This window comes from Dasypus novemcinctus, chromosome 3 (assembly GCF_030445035.2).
Source record: "Dasypus novemcinctus isolate mDasNov1 chromosome 3, mDasNov1.1.hap2, whole genome shotgun sequence".
Taxonomy (NCBI): domain Eukaryota; kingdom Metazoa; phylum Chordata; class Mammalia; order Cingulata; family Dasypodidae; genus Dasypus; species Dasypus novemcinctus.
This window is the reverse complement of record NC_080675.1, coordinates 28,950,421-28,965,830: the sequence shown is the minus strand read 5'-3', so window position 1 is coordinate 28,965,830 and position 15,410 is coordinate 28,950,421. Positions and strand designations below refer to the sequence as shown.

Sequence of the window (15,410 nt, the reverse complement as noted above, 5' to 3'; positions counted from 1 at the left end):
AAATGCCCTGTCCCTAAGATTCTACTTCTTGGACTCAGGCAGTTGAGAGGATTTGGTTGTAAAGCCACAGAGGAATATTTGTAATGTGACAGATACTAAGACTCTTTTGAGATGGGAGAAAGCAACATCAGCAAAAGATGGATGGCAATAGAACTGTGCTGTTTTCTGCCAACCAATGTTCTGTTGTACCCATGGAAAGACAAACCAGAAGCCTTTTCCAAATGAACCAACTGGTTGTGTTTTCAACCTTTGCTTATCAGGTTAATCTGCTGGAACTTTAGAAATTCATCTGCTCCAAATTGAGCTGCCCCAGATGGTATGCCCCAGGAAGCTCCACTACCCGAGCCTCTCAGCACCTTGTGCTCTGTCCAATGTCATTTCTGATGCACTAACAAATATGCCACATGCCTTAAATTAAACCAAACCAGACAAAAAGATCTTAGGCTATCCCTGTGACCTCTGCTAGTCTGACCAAAAGCAGTTATTCTAATGGGACATCTGGTCTTCACACACACAAATGTTCTTTATACAGAAATGTCTGTGGTTGGGAGAAGACACAAGGTAAAAGATGTTCTACTCCAACCAAAAGAAGAAAGGGGAAAAGGGGAGGTTAGTCCTAGCTACAGTACTGACTATATATTGCATCTTTATTATCTATCCTGTGTTGTATATGAATGAATAAAAGGTATAAACAGATATTAGTCCAGGAAATATGAGAGAATGAGAGGGATACAGAGAGATGGAGAGAGGGGGTGGGGGAAGATTAAATTTGCACCTGCAACCCATCCAGTCTTGCATTTGACAGGTTACATCTAGGAAACATTTACAGGGACACCATGGTTGGCTTAGAGCCAAGTAAAAATGATGTACTTAAAACTCATTTAACCTTTTTGATGAAGGCAGTCCCTTTTTTTGTTTGTTTGTTTGTTGCTACTGTGTTCCTTTCAAGACAATGTGCTTGAAGGGAAAGTAGGTCACTCTCTGCAAAGCAAAAATTGCTTTGTTCTGTTTTTATTTTATTTTTATTTTACTAGAGTAGGTTTATAGAAAAATCATGCAGAACGTAGAGTTCCCATATACCCCCCTCACACACACAGTTTTCCCTATTATTAACATTTTGTATTAGTGTGGTACTTTTGTTATAACTGATGAAACAATATTATAAATAATCTAGTAGTTTTAGCCCACTGTTTACTTTAGGGTATACTCCTTGTGTTATACAGTTCTCGTTTTTTGGGGGTTTGTATTTCCATATCCAATGTTAAATTTCTTTTTATATCCCTTTTCCAATATACAATTCAGTAGCAGTAACTGAATTCACAAAATCATGCCTTCTTCATCGTCATCCATTGCCAAAGCATTTCCATCAGCCCGGAGAGAAACTCTGTACCAATTAAACGTGAACTCCCCTTTCCCCTCTCCCACCCTACCTCTGTTGACCTGTGTTCTAGTTTCTGACTTTATGACCTTGCATATTCTACAAAGCAAGAAGTTTAGAAACCACAAAAATATTGTGAAACTGGTTTGATTATGCCCATTTTACAAATAAAGAAAGTGAGGCTTGAAATGGTTATGCTGCTCAAGGAACAGGTTGGAGGTCCCTCCACCAGTGAACTGGAGTCCTCCACCCCTCCTCTTTCATGGTCTGTTCAGCCCCAATGGCCACACTCTTTACTCTTTCCCTTACTGTGGCCCTGTGTCTCAAAGCCAAATTCAAGAACACAAGTTTCACATTAAGCACAAGAGGAAGGCAAGGGCTTAAAAAGAAAAAAAAAACAAGAAAAAACAATAGCTGTGTCAGAAGGCTAATTCGTGCTTCCTGATCAGGCTTTGAGGATATCAAGGTATAATTTTTACCTGAATTCACTGATCTGGAAGACAAGAGAAACTGTTTTAAGATTCAAAAAGTCATCTAGGGAACGGATATGGCTCAACTGATAGAGCATCTACCTACCACATGGAGGGTTCAGGGTTCAATATCCAGGGCCTCCTGACCTGTGTGGTGAGCTGGCCCAAACACAGTGCTGCCGCACACAAGGAGTGCTGTGTCTCACAGGGGCGCCCGCGCTTAGGGGTGCCCCACATGCACGGAATGTGCCCCGCAAGGAGAGTTGCCCTGGGTGAAAAGCACAGCCCGCCCAGGAGAGGCACCGCACACACAGAGGGCTGATGCGGCAAGATGACACAGCAAAAAGAGACACAGATTCCCAGTGCCACCTGATAAGAATGCAAGTGGATGCAGACGAACGTACAGTGAATCAACAGAGAGAGCAGACAATGGAACGGGGGCAAAGGGAGAGAAATAAAAAAAATTAAATCTTTAAAAAAAAAAGTCATCTACAGGGAAGCAGCTGTGGCTCAGTCATTTGGGCTCCTGTCTACCATATGGGAGCCCAGGACCTCCTTGTGTAGGCAAGCTGGCCCATACCTGCGGAGAGCTGATGGCCCACATCTGCAGAAAACTGGTGCAGCAAGATGATGCAACAAAGGAAGACAAGCAGACACAGAAAAACGTGCAGTGAATGGACACAGAGAGCAGACAGCAAACAAGCTGCAAAGAGGGGGAATAAATAAATGAAATGAAATAAATAAATCTTAAAAAAAAAAAGTCATCTAGGAAGCCAGAGTAGGGATGAGGTTCACCGGCCTTCTTTGCAATTTCATGGTCACCAAATGTATTGTTGCTCTGGAGGGAAAACCAGGGATTTAATCTCTCTGATAGGTGGCCCTAGGATTCTGTTTTCCTTTCACATTACACCTTAGCTGTAATTGTTACTTCTCCATGCACTGGGATAATTGTTGTGTCACCCAAAGTGTGTAGGTACCTCTGACAAAGCAAAAATTGGAGTCCTTGGTCTTTTGGGCAAGCTAGAGCAAAAGGCAGAGAGACCTGAGTGCTTTTTCTGAGGTTATTTCTTGAGCATATATCCAAAGGGCAGAAGCATCATCAAAGTAGCACTTAATCTAGAAATCAAAGTGAGTATCCCTAAGGGAAAATTCATTTCTGTTCAGAAATTACTAAGTGCAAAATGCTGGGAAGCATTGCATCCCTATTGTCCTCTGTAAAGGGAGAATGGTGGAGCCCATGGAACCAACTGAAGCAACATGCCAGGAACTTGATCCCCTCAACCGAAGAGGCATAGATCCCTGATTTGGAAGGACCTATGGGGTCTTTCCAGAAAGAATAAATTACTCAACAAAGCAACTTACTGACAGGTGGATGGGCAGGGCATGCTTTAAGTGATAAGGCATCCAGTATTTTAAAAAATGTATGAAGTGAGGAAGTAGATGTGGCTCAAGCAGTTTGGTGCCTGCCTACCACAAGGGAGGTCTCAGGTTAAGTTCCTGGTGCCTCCTAAAGAAGATGAGCAAGACAGCAAGCTGATGCAATGGGCTGATGTGGTGAGCTGACACAATGAGATGACAAAATGAGATGATGTAACAAGATGACACAACGAGATAGTGCAATGAGAAGACACAATGTGGAAACACAATGAGAGACACAACAAGCAGGGAGCAGAGGTGGCTTAAGTGATTGGGCACCTCTTTCCCATGTGGGCAATCCCAGGTTCGAGTCCCAGTGCCCCCTAAAAAGAAGAGGAGCAGACACAGAGAGCACACAGCAAGTGCAAACAACAAGGGAAGGGGAGAAATAATAAAATAACTCTAAAAAAACCCACAACAGTATGAAATGGGTGGTATATGAGTCATAATGCTGCAGGGATCAAGAGTTGAGCCAGACAGTCTGGGTTTGTATTCTGGCTCTTCCACTTACAAGTTGTGTGATTTGGAACAAGTCACTTAAACTCCTCATGCCTCTCTTTCTCCAATGACCAAATATCCAAAACAATACTACTACTTAACTCATAGACTTGATGTGAGGTTGAAATTCATAATACATTAAAAGTACTTGGAAAACTGCCTCACACAGATTATTAGGTGAGTTGGCATTATTTTCAGTCTTGTTCTCCTTTATGTCAGAATCAGTGTTCTGAACACACCATGTCCAGGGACGGCAACCACACTGCTCTGTGAAGACCTATTCACTTCCCCTCTGCCTTGGTGGATTCAGGTGGTAGAAGCGATAGTAGAGGCAGGGCAGTGAGGGTGGGCACAGCCTGGATAGCCCCAGAGTAAAGGGTTCCCAGCAACCAAACTGGGAAATCAGATAATTACGCTTATTAGGCTTGTGAATAAAAGCAAGCCTCCTGTTACTTCACTCTCTTTTTTTATTCTCATCGATTAAGAGGTCTTTAAATAGAATTAAAAATCTGAACTAAATTTACAATGTTCAGATTCAAGTTCTGATTTTTTTTCCTAGTAGTTATGTGGTTTCATGAAAGTTTCTTGACTCCTGCAGCTAAAGCGAGAACCCATTTTATAGATTAGGAAACTAACTCTGAAAGACATGTCTAACTGGAAAATAGAGATCAGTAATTCAAACTCCAGGTCTGACCAACTCTAACATCTGTGTTCTTTCTATTTTATGTCACTTATTCCAACTATTAAAATTGCCTCAAGACAGATATAGGTATTTATAATATATAGGTGTTTATATGTTGCCAATAATTAATCTTGGCATGAAAGCATACTTGTATACCGAACTGTGGCTATATTTCATGTAGTCATCTCAGCCACTACCGTCTTGTAGGTTTCCTAAAGGGACCGTATACTCATGACTCTTACAGCCACTTTGTGCAAGGTGACAGGGAGATGGACAAGATGGTGGAGTTCTGGCCAGGGTACACTCTGAGCACTGAACAGCAGGCAGCGTTGCTGTTGGCAGAGCAATGGAGTTGCTGTGGCTTACCCATGCCATCGTGGCAAAAAATAGCATGGAAACAGCTGGTGAGCTGTCAGAATCATCTTAAGGAGGAAATGTGAAATGTCTCTGCTTGTGCATTAATTGAGAGTTATTTGGACAGAACTGAAGAACCAGGGGAGGAGCCTGCAAGGTGGTAAGTCACACTTCCTGGGCCTTTCATCCCCCTCTAATATGGTTCCATGCCGCGGGCTTCCTTCACACGCTCTCCCTCCCCATCACCTGCCCTGCACCTAGAAATTTATGTGCACACACCAAGTGAAAACAGAAGAAATGCATTTTAAGAACTTGTAGATACTTCAAGACAAAATTTAAAGAGAGGTTGGACAGGTTAGCAATTATGACATTTTTGGGGGGAGATGTAGTTGTGGTTGAGTTGTAATGTGACTTTGGTTATTCCATGGTGGTGTTTATAGATGTGCTTGGATGATCTTTTTCTTTTCATGGTCTTTAAGACTTTGCCCAGATTGATAAATTCAGTGAAGGAACGAAGGGGAGCAATGCAGACAAGGAGAGTACAGAGACCTAAGATGGGAATTTCAGTCTTGATTGGTGTTTGAAATTATTTCTGCTGTGGGAGAATAAACGAATTGAGGACTGACCTCTTGCATCAGATTGTAAAGTGGCTTTCTGCTGGGAACATTTTGAGTAACCTGAAGTAGCTGAGGTCATTACTATTTTTTATGAGTGGCTAAGGAAAGAGCAGGTGCAGTCAGGGAATCAGGTGTTGTGCTTTGGGCTATGACCTTGAATAGAGGCTGCTACCTTTTGGCTTCCATTTCAGATAATAAATCCTACTCCCTCCTCTGCCCTCTCAGAGAAAGATGAATGAATCAGGTGCTTCAGAGACTTCCTAAGAAATGGCTTCAGTATATGCAGCACTTGGAAATTTAAAGTGGCACAGTTACCCATATAGGAATATTGTTGAGGTTATTCTTTTTTTTTTTTTGTCCCACTGGTATAATTCTTTACAGTAGAAAACAAAAAGCAATGATTTATCCAATAGATAGCACAAGGAGAAATGGAGGGAAAATTTATGTAAGCAAGGGAGTCCAAATTAACCTTTTAAAGTAATGACTTGATTTTTCCTTCCATTTTGAAGCAACTGGTAGTATTCCCAATTATGGAAGGGGATTCTTTGCTTTCAATGGTATCATGGGAGCATTTCTGGAAATTGTGGTGAACATGGCTTATATATACTTTCAAGTGAATAAAGAAGCTCCTATGTAGCTATTTTCAGCAGTTTTATGACATCTAAATTTTTTTCATTGTTTTCTTTATTTTTAAGGAAGCTTTAGATTACATAAATGTTACATCAAAAATATGGGGGATTCCCATATATCCCACTCTTTACCCCTCCCACATTTCCCCCCATTAGCAACAATCTTTCATTAGTGTGGTACATTTGTTACAACTGCTGAACATATATTGCAGGATTGCTACTAAGCATGGTCTATGGTTTACATTATGGTTTATACTTTGCACCACACAGTTTTACAGGTTTTGACAAAATGTATCCTTGTATCTTTCATTGAAATATCATGCAGAACAACTCCATTGTCCCCCAAATGCCCCATCTTACACCTATTCTTCCTTCTCCCTCCCTTCAGAACCTCTGGTGACCCCTATCTTTATATCAAGTCACAAGTTCTTCCATTACTAGAATAATAATACATTTACTTTAGTCCATAGTTGCATTCCCACCTTATGTTTGTTTGTTCCTCAATCATGAAGACTTTAGGATGGTGATGCCCACTCTGCTTCTGATTGAGAGGGGGCTTAGATCCCATGGGGCAGATGGATGGATCTGTCTTACTTGCTGTTGTAGATACTCTTTGTTTTTTCAGGATGGGTGTTGTTCATCATCATCCTTTTGTTAGTTGTCCTGGGTGAGTTATGACATCTAATCTTCATGTTTTTTTTTTTTTTGGATTTAGTCAAAGGATATATAGAACTGTACTGGGAGATAATTCCTTTTCCTAAACCAGCAATGAGTAGTCTTCCTATTCTTCCCCCTATCTTCACTACCACTAAGAAACAGGTGTTAAATTGCTACACTGTGCAAACCATGTGTTGCTCATCACCTCAATGCTATGGGTCCTTCTTAATATTTAAGGATTATGCCTCTCTCTTTTTACAATGACTATCAGTGGGGTTTTGCAAAGTCCTTTGACCAAAGTAGTTCCCAAAAATATCTCCATATTTTTTAGCTCCTATAAACAAAACAAGTTGTTTGGCCTTGCTGGGAAATTTAATTCCCTGCCTGAAAAAAAAAAAAAATTGCTCATCTTCAAAAGCTCAAACTTGGCTTCAGCTCAAACCTGAGAAGCTTGTTAGTAACTTTTGTTCTACTTGATATGGTCTATCCATTCTTAAGAAGCAAAACACACTAATGGTCCCAATTAGAAAAGTCTCTTCTGAGTTCATGGCATTTCCAGAAAACACTATTATTGGCTTTAAAGTTAGAGAAGTGGCTCCACTAGTGGCTAAAGTAAACTAAACAATTAGCTGTTTCCTTTTATATTGTCAGTGGCTATTTAGAATGGGTTGTAAAATCAATTTTTACTTAGCAAGTTTGAAGGCTTCAATTAAAAGGCAAAGAAGGGATGTAACTTGGCACATTTTTCTTCTAATACACATGGATTTAAAAAGCTGTATGGACATTTCTTTGCATTTGAGTCACAACTTCTGTCTGTAGCACCGACTGGAAGAAGTTTTGAGTTCTGTTCCTGAAGCTGCATAAATTAGTCATCTGTTGCCTGATGATACTCCCTAACAAACCACACCACATTTTGTTTGTTTACAATATCAAGTAAGTCCCATGTTCACAGGACTACAGGATAACTGAAGTTTGGCTTGTTTTATCCAGGCTCAAGCAGTTGACACTGCACTGGGTTTAGGTCAGCTGGGATTGGATTCAGGCTTGGATTAAGTTCAGGTCTGCTCCATGTGTGTTTTTCCTGGGGCTCAGTCTAGGGGTCTGTGTCTAACCAGGGCATGTTCTGGCCATGATGCATGTCTGGAGCACAACAGGGCAAACCAAACTATAGTAGCATGTTTAAAGCTTCTGTTTGTATCACCTCCACTGCTATTCCATTGGCCAAACAGGTCATCAGACCAAGCCAGCAACAGGTGATGGGAAAGTATTGTTCTCCCACAGTAGGAGGACACTCCTATGCATGAAAAAAAGGGTGCAGATGTGTAATCCTACCTCTAATGAGTGAGGAATTGAGACTGATAATACAATCCTGACAGATAAATTTCAGTGGCTATTTGAATTCTTCCAGTGCTGATGAACTCATGATTTTGGAAGGCAGTCTGCTTCATTCTAGGAAAAGTCTAATGATTAAAAAAAAATCACATTCTCATTCAAATGCCTCTCTACACATTTCCCACTCTTTTGAACTCTACACCCTGGAAAAAGGTTGAATGTACCCTCCTTCCTTCATGGAACTGCTCTTCATGTAACAGCATACTTCTCCAAAGTCTTTGCTTTTCCAGTTTCTGTAATTGTTCAGATGACATGAAAATTTTTCCAGAAATTTCACCATTCAAGCCGCACTATTATGGACATACTAAAGCCTACTGATTACTTTATTAAAGCAGAATATTCATCAGGAACAAGATGCTCTGTACTTTGCCTGACTCCAGTGGAGAACAGCAAGACCATTTCTGCCTCCAGTAGTGATATCCTTCTATTAATGCATGAATATAATACTTTATGTATATTTTTAGAGTCATCCTATCTGACTTCAAGACATTTCTGAGCACCTGGTTATCTCAGTAAAACCTAGAAGTGGAATAGGAGTGACCCCAATCTCACACTGACACAGTTGTTTATTACTAAATGAATGTACATTTATTCCAATTAAAATTTTCATTGAGTTTCATTCTCAGTTTTTCCAGACTCACCATATCATTTTGAATTCTGACAATCAGCCTGTAAATTTTCTTTCTCATGTGTAGGGAATCTGTGAGATTGTTAACCATGACTAATTTTTCTTTATCCAAGTTACTGAAACAAATGTTGACCAGGTAGTTGTTAAGGACATAGTCCTACAGCCAGTCCTTCAGAATTTGGCTGATTATTGGGTCAGCTATAAATCTTTGAAATGTGCAAGCATTCCCCATTTTTCTCCATGAAAAAAAATCATGTCTGATGCATTATTGTGATTTTTTACACTCTGACCACACCATTCTACTGAATTTTCCATTTTGAAATTCTCTGTTTTTAATTCCCTATGTAAACCCTATATAAAACAAAAGAAATGTCCTTATTTTTCATATGATATATTACACATACTGGACCAGGTTTCTTTCATAAATATTACATATGCATTATTCTTTTTGGAACTCCACAAAAATCTTTTTTGGCAAGTGCTCTTTCTGTTTAGATGAAGAAACAGAAGCTAAAAAAAGTTAAGTAAAGGATTACCTGTTTCAGAACTGGAAAGCCAGACCTGTACCTGGAAGTCTCCTGGGAGATCAAGGTTTGTTGATGCATCTATTGGTGAAAACAGAGAACTGGATAAAAGGATGCCTGAGTCTATTTTTGGTTCAGTTTTTAACTCACTATGTGACTCTGGAAACTTTCTCTTAGCCCTTTCTATGTACAACTGTGCAAATTATGTGTCCCCTTACTTACCTCCCTCCAAGAGATTAATGAGATGATTTCCAAGGAGCACTTTGATTTTCTTGATAAAAGGAATAGATTAGTATGAAACCAAGAAATTCCTGCTTCTATCGAAAGTTTTAAAGAGAGTGAAAACAGCCTTTTAAAAATTATCAAAGCAAAAGCTAGAGGAAGAAACAACCATGCACATTTAAAATTAAGAGAGGAAGAAACAACCATGCACATTTAAAATTAAGTCAATAATTATTGTCAAGTTCCTAAAGATCTTCTGGTATGTGTATTATGCATTATACTCTACCAGTCAATTTTATATTTATTAGCTCAGTTGGTCCTTAATACCACTCTATGAAATACATAGATGAATATGTAATAAATAGTTTTATTATCATTTTTAAGAAAAGAAAACTAATGCTTAGGCTATTTACACACAACGCCCAGATGGCAAGAAAATGGTGGCAGGAGTTGAAGCAGCAGCCCCCAAGTGGCAGCTATGGAGCCCAAAATGGAGCAAGAGAGCAGTGTCTGGTATAATGAGCAGCAAGCAGGCTCTGCACACCAAAGGTGAAGGACAACAGCCTACTCAGAATGAGAAGAGGAAGGAGAAAAACATAAAAGAGGAGGCAATTACCTTGAGTCATATGCCATTCCAACTAAAAGATACAGAGTCTTCATTACAAACATACCTTTCGATGTGTAATGACATTCACTTAAAGATCTGGTTATAGAAAAAGTTGGTGTGGTAACATGTGGAGCTCTTAATGGATGCTGAAGGAAAGTCAAGGAATGTGATTTGTTGAATTCAAGAAGAAAGAAAGCATGAAAAAAGTTACTGAAGTTTCAAACAGCGAAGTCTGAATGGAAAACCACTAAAAGTCAAAGAAGATCCTGATGGTTCACCAAGAGAGCAATGCAGAAGGCTGGAACACTTAGAGGAACAGTCTTTCTAACAAATATGGTTCATAAAGTTGGGTGGAAGAAACTGAAGGAGGTATTTAGTATGGCTGGTGCGGTGGTCTGAGAAGACATTCTTGAGGATAAAGATGAACAAAGTCATAGAATAAGCACTGGTCTATTTGAACAGTCCATTGAAGCCTTGCACGCTGTATCTGTGTTGAATGACCAGCTGCTATTTGATAGACCAGTGCGTGTGAAAATGTATGAGCAGGCCTTACCAAAGAAAGATTTTTTTTCCCTCCTGAATGCCTCCAACAACTTCCCCAGAGACTTGGTATTAACATGGAGTTAAGAGGAGGAGGGAAGCCTGTTGATGCAATTAACTGAATAAAGGCATAGTAATGGGATACATAGGGCCTGAAGAATGGGAATGGAAGGCGTAGGATTTAGAATAAATAAAATAGGAGATATGAAGGAAGCTTTTGATGGTGGTATGGAAAACATGGGTTGACTTACATTGGGATGAACATGGACATAATAAATGAAATTCTAAGTAGTACATTGAAGAAAGATGACATCGAGATGAGAGTGTGGCAATTTTGGAGGAAGATTTGCCAGTTCCTTTGGGCAGCACTGGAGCCTATGCTCCTGGTGTGACCAGGAAGCCCTGCCAGATATTGGTGAGAAATCATCCATTTAATTTTACATGGAAAACATTAAAAAGACAAATTCAATGAATGTGACCATGTGCTATAGGCTGACATCAAGATGGAGAATGGCAAGTTCAAGCAAGGGGTACAGTGTGGTGACATTTGAGTCACCAGGAGGTAGCTGGGAGATCCTACCAGATGATGAATGGGATGAAGCTGAGGGACGGAGAGATTGATGTTTGAGTGGATAGAAACTGTTGCCTTTTTTAAACAGTTGCCCTTTTAAAACATCGATACTAGATCTCTGAATTTGTATCTTTTTCTTGTTAATTATTTTAATGTGTTGGCAAGATATATAAAGATGTTTTAAAAATTCAGTTGCTTTTTGGGGTAATTTGAATTATTAATACTTTTTAAATGACTGTGGTTCCATTTGACTGCATTGAAATTGCAATGTCTGTGTTTTTTTTTATTTTTTTTTATTTTTGTAGTTGTGGCCTCTTATTGATGTCAAATATGACTTTGATAATAAATACCAGTCCCTGAAGGGGGGAAAAAAAAAAAAGAAAGAAAAGCTAAGTAGCTTGTCCACTGTTACTTGACTCATATATGCAACAGGTAAGACTTAAGCTGAGCTTTCCTGGATTCCAACTCCAGGGCTCTAGCATTGCAATGTTTTTTTCTTTAAAATGATTGCATCCAGATTGAACTCTCTTTTCTATATCATCCACATTCTGTCCACTGGCAAGATTAAGTTTAAATTCCACTTCCATTATAAAGCCTTGCCATATCACTCTAATGTAAAGCCAGTTTTCCTTCTTCCATATTTTTGGTTTTATTTAAATAAAATTTTAAAAAGATCCATTAAAGTTTTGGAGAAATTTCACATATTATCCTAAGAGGCAATTTCCTGGAAGCCTATTTTACTGAAGTGGGTTCTCTGTATTTTCTTCCTTGAAATTAACCATGGGAATTCAGTCCAGTTTCCATTCTTTTTGATAGTTGCTGCCACCCAGCCTATCACTGGGACTAAGCATCAATCAGCACAAGGAGTATTTGAAGAGGAGAAATTGTTCTGTTCATTTTTGTATCATTGCCTAGCATGATATCTTGCACACAGCAGGTGCTCAATACCTACTCATTGAATGAGTAGCCAGACTAATCAACAATTTTGGTTGGGGCAGAAGGTTTGGAAAGTTGGGTGAGTATACTGGAAACAAAAGTTGGCACTCGATAGTGGGGACTCTGTCAGGAATGCCAGCTTGCAGAGTTTACAATTTACCCAGCCAGCTACAGTAGATTTATGGAAGCCAAGAAATAGTTTGCTGGATTTTCTACTTCCATGTTTCAATTTCATTTTAAAATTCAGCAAACTCCATGTTGTGTGTGTGTGTGTCTGTTCCCCCCCCCCCCCCCCATTGTCTTTAACTCCACAGCGTCCTCCTCCCACCAGTGCCACTTTGCTGGAGACTTGTGATATGTAAGACAGGCAATAAACCCCAAGTGAATCAAGGAAGCCTGTTAAGAGCACTGATTTCTATGATGTCTCAGTTTGTTAACTAAATTGCAGGTTGTACTGTTTGGCCAGAGGCAGCTGACAGGCAACTCTGCCTGAACATGTAGCATTATCAAAATGACACGTGCACTTTAGTTTCATTAGAGGCAGTAGTATCGTTATTGCCTGGGCCATCGCAGTAAGGATGGTGATTATATGCATCCATTGGGATTTGGGGCTGACAGCATAGTTGGGCTGCACTAAGGAGTCTTGGCTGGTGCGCTTATGTAAGTGACAGCAAAGCAGATATCTGGGCCCCTCTGGATGGAGGCAGAAGTTCATGATATGAGGGCAGTTACATGGGCCTCTGGAAACTGTTACAAATCAGGACTTATTTTCTCCTGCTTATAGGCTATTTTTTAACATTCCTCCAATATCTTCTGACATCCCAATGTCCAAGAGGCAAAGGCATCACATGCATATTGCTATGATTTTGATCAGTCATCAGAAATGGTTTATACCCCCAAATCCTCAAGATTGGGGAATGAACAATGGACTGAATCAGACTTATTATTCTGTTATAGACTTAGTATTACAGCAATGGAAGACCTTTTATCGTTGATATAAAGGCACTGGGCACCAGAGGTTCTGAAGGGGAGGGAGAGGGAAATATAGGTATAACATGGGGGCATTTTCTGGTCATTGGAATTGTCCTGCATAACATTGCAATGATGGATATAGGCCATTATATATTTTGTCATAACTTACAAAATTGTATGGGACAGAGGGTAAACTATAGTCCACGGTAAGTAGCAATGCTTCAATATTTGTTTACCTATCGTAAAAATGTACCACACTAATGAAAGATGTTGTTAACGTGGGAAATTGTAGGAGGTATGGAGGGTGGGGTATGTGGGAATCCCCTACATTTTTTATGTACCATTTTTGTAATCTAAAGTCTCTTCAAAAATAAAAAAAAAAAAAGTTTAAATGGAAAATAAATCTGGCAACATAAGAAAATGATTCTCATTAAAAAAAAACTGGGGCAGCGGACTTGGCCCAGTGGTTAGGGTGTCCGTCTACTGCATGGGAGGTCCGCAGTTCAAACCCTGGGCCTCCTTGACCGATGTGGAGCTGGCCCATGCGCAGTGCTGATGAGCGCAAGGAGTGCTGTGCAAAGCAGGGGTGTCCTCCGCATAGGGGAGCCCCACGCACAAGGAGTGTGCCCCGTAAGGAGAGCCGCCCAACGCGAAAGAAAGTGCAGCCTGCCCAGGAATGGTGCCGCACACATGGAGAGCTGACACAAGATGACGCAACAAAAAGAAACACAGATTCCCGTGCCGCTGACAACAACAGAAGCAGACAAGGAAGACGCAGCAAATAGACACAGAGAACAGACAACTGGGGGGGGGTGGAGGGCAGGGGGAGAGGAGAGAAATAAATAAATAAATAAATAAATAAATCTTAAAAAAAAAAACTGGTTTAGTGTTTGCTGACTGATTGGCTACTCGGGGACAGATACTGTACTTCAGTCTGACCGTAAGTGAACGTTTCAAGAATCCCCAAAGTGTACCAACCCTCCAAGTAACAAATCCTTTTAAGTATTGCAGGTTGACTTTCTATCTCCTCTTCAGGGTTAATCTGTGTTGGAAGGATTGTCTGCAGTGGGTTTATTTGAGCTTCTGGTATGTTACAGAAGGGATAGTTTCTCCATATAGTTCTATATCTCTATGAGGGAATTGCTATTCCCTGAAAGGGAAATATTGGGATGACACTTCTCATGCCTTTTCTCCAACCCTTTGTCTGATTGATGAGATTTGATGCAGGGGCTGTACCAGTCTAACGCCCCCTTCCTGCCGCTCTCTCTCAATGTAGGGCTCTTCTCCCTGTGCTGGGTGGACCTGGATTGGTTACACCCCTTCAGAGAACAATGGGGAAGGGACAATGGCTAGAAGTAAAAGTAAAATCCTGATCTGGACTGAGGTCTGACTTTCACCCCAGGCCCATTCTGCCATCCAGCTCCATAAGCAACGAAGTACTCTGGTCCTTTTGTAGTATATGTCTATTTCTCGATTGGCTTAGAATTCAGAATAGAGAAAGGTATGATTTATTGGGCCACTTAAACCTCGACATGGTAGAGTAGCAATTCTGTTTTTCTAGCTCTTATATTGCAATGAAAATTCTTGATTTATTTGACAAGTGTGTTATATAACTAAAATATTTTTTTCAATATCACATTCTGTGTAAAATTAAGTGGTGGTTCTAATGCAGAGGACTACATTAAATTTTTCACGATCGTTATAACCATACAGACATATGAATTCAGAGGACTAAAAGTGTTTGCATATAATTTATATTTGCCTTTCTATACTGAATGGTCTCAGCAACTTTCAAATAATGCATTTTATTAGCATTATCTTTGCCAGAATTTATTAATTCTATTGTTTATTAGTTAAGTGTATATTTCCTACTGGTGAGCTTCTGAGTCAAGGTGAAAATAGCTGCCACACTTCAGAGTTGAAAAAGAAGTTTATTCTATTATTTAAATCCAGGCCTTCTTATGAGGCTGCCTTGCAGTGATAAATTTTGTTGTAGAGCCACAGTCCATGGAAAGTGCATTAAAACCTTGAGCTGAGCGATCTCTCTGAAGCAGCAGTTGGGTCATTACAATTTGGCAGGCACTTTAGATGTGTATGTGATTTTACGATCAAGTCTGCTTAATTCATCCCAACCCTTCAAAGGGGAAGGCAACTAAAATTCCTTCTCACATCTTCTATTATGTGCTAGCAACCAGCATCCATTGTTTTACTCTCGTAACAAGCTTCTGTGACAATGTTTATCATAGACAATATTTTCCTGATGTTGAAAATGTGAAAATTGAGGCTCAGAGAGGATGAATAATTTGGTTAAGGATGC

General features: G+C 39.9%; 1 protein-coding gene and 1 pseudogene across 31 annotated transcripts in view; both read left to right on the top strand.

Annotated features, from left to right (window-relative positions):
- NRXN3 (neurexin 3) overlaps positions 1-15,410 on the top strand; it is a 1,657,938-nt gene that overhangs the window by 1,436,752 nt on the left and 205,776 nt on the right. The gene's annotated exons all lie outside the window — the stretch shown is intronic.
- On the top strand, positions 9,905-11,006 carry LOC139438083 (heterogeneous nuclear ribonucleoprotein M pseudogene; annotated as a pseudogene).